This window comes from Dipodomys spectabilis, unplaced genomic scaffold, assembly GCF_019054845.1.
Source record: "Dipodomys spectabilis isolate Male_0828 unplaced genomic scaffold, ASM1905484v1 ptg000123l, whole genome shotgun sequence".
In the NCBI taxonomy this organism is placed as follows: domain Eukaryota; kingdom Metazoa; phylum Chordata; class Mammalia; order Rodentia; family Heteromyidae; genus Dipodomys; species Dipodomys spectabilis.
The window spans coordinates 504079-509410 of NW_024870800.1; the positions used below are offsets into that span (position 1 = coordinate 504079).

At 35.7% G+C, this 5332-nt stretch overlaps 1 non-coding gene across 1 annotated transcript; it reads left to right on the top strand.

Moving 5' to 3' along the window:
• Positions 1-472: 472 nt before the first annotated feature.
• LOC122115654 lies at positions 473-574 on the top strand. Its single transcript, XR_006148831.1, has one exon. It is a non-coding gene; the product is annotated as a U6 spliceosomal RNA (small nuclear RNA).
• Positions 575-5332: the final 4758 nt, after the last annotated feature.

The following is a 5332-nucleotide window of genomic DNA, read 5'->3' on the forward strand; positions in this document are numbered from 1 at the left end:
CACTCTGCTTCTTTACACAAACACTTTGCAACTTCTCATTAGTAAAGTTTCTATAAACTCTGAAATGTACATACTTAGTAGTATATGACTGCTACCATGAATCTTAAATGCTTTATGGAAATGTTTTACAATCTGCTAAATAGTCTTAATTTTGGCATATATGAGCAAATTCCCACAATTAAACATTTTGAAAACATTAAAACTTTTAACAAATCTTAACACTATCTATAGTGTTCATTATGACAGGTTCCTTGTACAGAATAATTGAATTCCTCCCCCTACACATCCGTTGAACAATAAATAACTGGAATTATTTTGTTTTTGACATGTCAATCTTGACTTTATTCTTAAAAGTGTTCTTATGTAAGAAATACATTGTTCTAAAATTTCACGACAATTCTTTTGAATTTAATTTTTGTGGAATTGTCTAGTTTAAGAAAATCAATTACACTTTATATATAAAAAATGTTCTGTGCTCAATTCGGTAGCACATACACTAACATTGGAACAATAAAAAGAAGAATAGCCCCTGACTGAGGATGACACGCAAGTTCGTGAAGCATTCCAGATTTTTAAAAGAACAGATGCTGGAGGGGATGTGGACAGAAAGGAACCTTAATGCATTGTTGTTGGGAGTTTAAACTTGTTCAAAGGCTTTGGAAAGTAGTATGGAGGTTCCTCAAAAGACTACACAGAGCACCCCTAAGACCCAGCAATCCCATTTTGGGCATTCACCCAAATGATCTCAAACAAGACCATACTAAATCTACTAGCAAAACTATGTTCATTGCAGCATTATTTACCATAGCTAAGCTACATAACCAAACCCGATGCCCCACACTAAACGAATGGATCAAGAAAATGTGTGTGTGTGTGTGTGTGTGTGTGTGTGTGTGTGTGTGTATACTGGATTTCTATGCCTCTATCAGAAAGAATGGCATCACCCAGTTTGTTAGGAAATGGAAAGACTTGGAAAAAATTATATTAAGTAAATTAAGCCAGGCCCAAAGAAGTGAAGTAAGCCAGGCCCAAGGAAACATAGATCCCATGCTTTCCTTATTTGCAATAACTAGTATGTGTCTGATACAAGCAGAAAAGTTCAGATAAGTTGATGTTAGGGGAATGAACCCCAAGATAAGTATTCAAATGTTTTTTTTGTTTTTTGTTTTTTTTCTTTCATGCAATTTTTCTAACATATTTATAAGAAGATTTCTATGTTGCTTTGTATGCCCCTCCCCCAAGGTATAACCCATGTTTCACTGCATTTGATGTTGGTATAATTTGCGGAGGGGAAGGGAAAAAAAACAATTCGTTTAACTAGGGATGCAGGTGGACCCATTGCAACAATTAGATGTACAAGTCATTATGTAAAAAAATGAACTTTACAACTTTGGGGGGAGGAGGACCGGGTGGGGGAAGTGTGGGAGTATGGGAAGGGATGGGAAGGGGAAGCAAAGAGGAGCCAACAATGCTTGATAAGAAATGTACTCATTATCTTGCCCATGTAATTGTAACCCCTCTGTATGCTATTTTCACAATAAAAAAAAGAAGCATAGGTCCTATGGTATCCCTTATTTGCAATAACTAATGTATGTCTGGGATAAACAAAGAAGGTATGGTAAGGCGAAAAAAAGGAGGAGGCAACAATACTTGATAAGAAATGTACTCATTACCTTTTCCAGGTAATTGTAACTCCTCTGTATGATATTTTCACAATTAAAAAAAGAGAAAACGTCAAAAGCATGCGCATATGACTAGATAAGATGATGTTAAGGTAAATGAACCCCAAGATAGGGACACAAGTGGTTTTTTATTTGTTTCTGTTGTTTCTAATGTATTTATAATGTACGATGTGATTTTTTTATATGTGCATCCCCCACAGTTAAACCTCTGTTTTCACTGTATCTGATGTTGGTGTACCTCCATCTTGTATATACACTTCTTTAATTTGAGTATGGAAAAGGAAAAAAACAAAATGCTTAAATAAGGATACAGTATGACCCATTGCACCAATGTGATGCACAAGACAGTACGTTGAAAAACGAACTTTACAATTTAGGCGGGGTGGGGGCAGGGCAGTGTACTTGTGGAGGTGGGAAGGAAGGGATGGTGGGGGAAAACAAAGGAGAAGGTAACAATGCTTGATAGGAAATGTATTCATTACCTTTTTCATGTAACTGTAACCACTCTGTACAGTACTTTTACAATAAAAAACATAAGAATGTTCTGGGATGGAAGAGAATATTACCCCTATTTTACCCATATAATATCGTTAACAAAGAAATTAATGCACAACACTGATATGAATATATTTTGAATAAATGTGTGTGTGTGCGTGTGTGTGAGTGTGTGTGTGTGTGTGTGTGTGTGTGTGTGTGTGTGTATGTATGTGCGTGCCTGCGCATTTTCATTCTCAGAGTTTGAATTCAGTGCATCAAGGTCTCGCTAGGCTATTCCTCTCTAGGTTGATGAGCTATTATATAAGCTACATCTCCATTCTTGGCTCTTTGCTAGTTCATTAATTAAAAAAAAATCTCAGGAATATTTTTGTCCTGATTGGCTTCCAACGGTTATCCACAGATCTCCGGTTCCTGAGCAGATACCCGTGTAGACAGGATTACAGGTATGACCAACCAGCACAAGGCTTTCAGAATACTTTAAAAAGTAGAAGAAAATTTACTTCATAGAGGCTTGTTTATCATCTCCAGCTTTTACAGCATTTTGGAGTGATTATATGTGAATTTATTTGATTTTTGGATTCTTAAAAGACAGTAAGTGATGGTATTTAAAAGTTTAATCCTTTTTTTTTTATTGGTCATGTGGCTTGAACTCTGGGCTTGGGCGCTGTCCCTGTGCCTTTCAGCTGAAGGCGAGTGCTCTACCCCTTGAGCGACAGTGCCATTTTGGCTTTCCTAGTGGTTTATTGGAGATAAGAGTCTCATAGACTTTCCAGCCTGGGCTGGCTTTGAAGTGCAATCCTCGGATCTCAGCTTCCTCTGTAGCCAGGATTATAGGCGTGAGCCACCAGCTACCGGATAATTTTAGTACTTTTTAAAACGTATACTGGAACTGTGGAACAGAAGAAATTTGTCTCTCTTTAGACCTCAATTAGAGGTCTGAGCATGATAACCCAATGTCACCAACACAGTCTGTGTTGAAGAAAAATGTGACAGAAAACGATTACTGTTGGCAATAATTGCTATGCTATTATTTCTTGGACAACATGAATATTGAATTAAGAGTGTAAGGGAATGGAGAGGATTTTACCTACTGTTTTTATTGCTGACTTTTGGAAATTTTGACTCATTTCCTTCCCCACTGTGTGTCTTTGGGCCATGCATTTAGTGCCTTTAATTACAATATTTCCTAACACTAAAATGGTAATAATATTAGAATTATAGCAAATGTTTTCTTAAGAATTAAGAGAAATAAAATGTGAAAAACTTAACGTAAACTTCTAGGAATGAGCTTACAATTACATGGGCAAGATAATGAGTATATTTTTTATCAAGCATTGTTGCCTCCTCTTTGTTTCCTGTTCCCATCCCTTCCCATCTCCCCCAAACCCCTCATCCCACCAACCCCCCCCCCCTCCCGCCAAAGATGTAAAGTTTGTTTTTCGACATAAGGACTTGTACATCTCATTATTGCAATGAGTCCACCTGCATCCCTATTTAAACGATTTGTTTTTTCCCTTCCCCTCCACAAATTATACAAACATCAAATCCAGTGAAAGCATGGGTTATACCATGGGGGATGGACATACAAATCACCAAAAAATTATCTTATAAATGTTCGAAACAATTGCAATAAAGAAAAAAAAATGAATCCTTATCTTGGGGTTCATTTCACCTAACATCAACTTATTTGACCTTTTCTGCTTGTCTCAGATATATACTAGTTATTGCAAATAAGGTAAACCATGGGACCTAGGTTTTTTGGGGCCTGGCTTAATTCACTTAATATAATTTTTCCATGTCTTTCCACTTCCTAACAAATGGGGCAATGTCATTCTTTCTCATGGTGGCATAGAATTCCATTGTGTATATATATCACATTTTCTTCATCCTTTCATCTGGGTTTGTTCCATATCTTAGCCATGGTAAATAATGCTGCAATAAACATAGTTGTGTTGGTAACGGACAAGGGTCTCATATCTAAAATATACCTGGAACTCAAAAAAATTAAATCCCCCAACGACAAATCCTCAAAGAAACAACTGCTCAATGAATAAGTGAGCTAAAGACTTAAAGAGAAACTTCTCTGAAGAGGAAAGGAGGATGGCCAATAGACACATGAAGAAATGCTCAACTTCTCTAGCCGTAAAAGAAATGCAAATCAAAACAACATTGAGATACCATATTACCCCAGTTAGAATGGCTATGATCAAGAACTCTAATAACAGCAGATGCTGGAAGGGATGTGGACAGAAGGGAACCTTAATGCATTACTATTGTTCAATTGTACTATTGTTCAACAGCTTTGGAAAGTAGTATTGAGGTTCCTCCAAAGACTCCACGTAGAGCTCCTCTATGATCCAGCAATACCACTTTGGGGTATTTAACCAAATGATCACAAACTAGACAGCAGTTTTTTTTAAATAGTAAATAGAATGCAATAAGTATTACAGAAGCCATTACATGTAATGAGAAAAGCAGAAGGGCTGTTCTCTATTGACCATGCTCTGCTTCAAAATCAGCCAGGTGGATACCTTCTCATGCTGTAAATCAAACTGGTTTTATTATGTCTTGGCAGTATAAAAACATCAGGGACAGAATAATGAAGGAATGTTGTAGACTGAGGTGAAGTCAATATGAAAATGTGCAAAACTGATGAAAAGGTAAAAGTCTCTGAGTAGTATATTGTGTTTTACATCATTTAAGTTAAATTGAAAAAATAGGGAAGACCTAGAAGAATTAATTCTCTTTTTGATAGCCAAACAAAGGTCCATAGAAGATTGAACTTTTTCCTCATACTTGTAGAGACATCATCAGATGAGAGGAACTCTATTGTTTTTATTTTTATTTTTTTTGCGTTTTTCAATTTATACTTCAGTTTGAAATCTGAACTACATGAGACTGAAAGAAACCTAGAAAAATTAGACACACAAGCTTTGGAAAAAGTCATGAATGAAACACAAATAAAATACATATAGCCTTGTAAAAGGTCTAACTAAATTTATTTATATAGTCTTAAGTGTAAACAGAAAATGATTTAAACAATATATTATTGAAAATTGAAAAATGTTAGGAGTTGCTTAATTTTTTCCTTTCTACTATATTGAATTAAGTATTGATTTTATATAGAGGGATTAAAGATGAGATTAACAAGA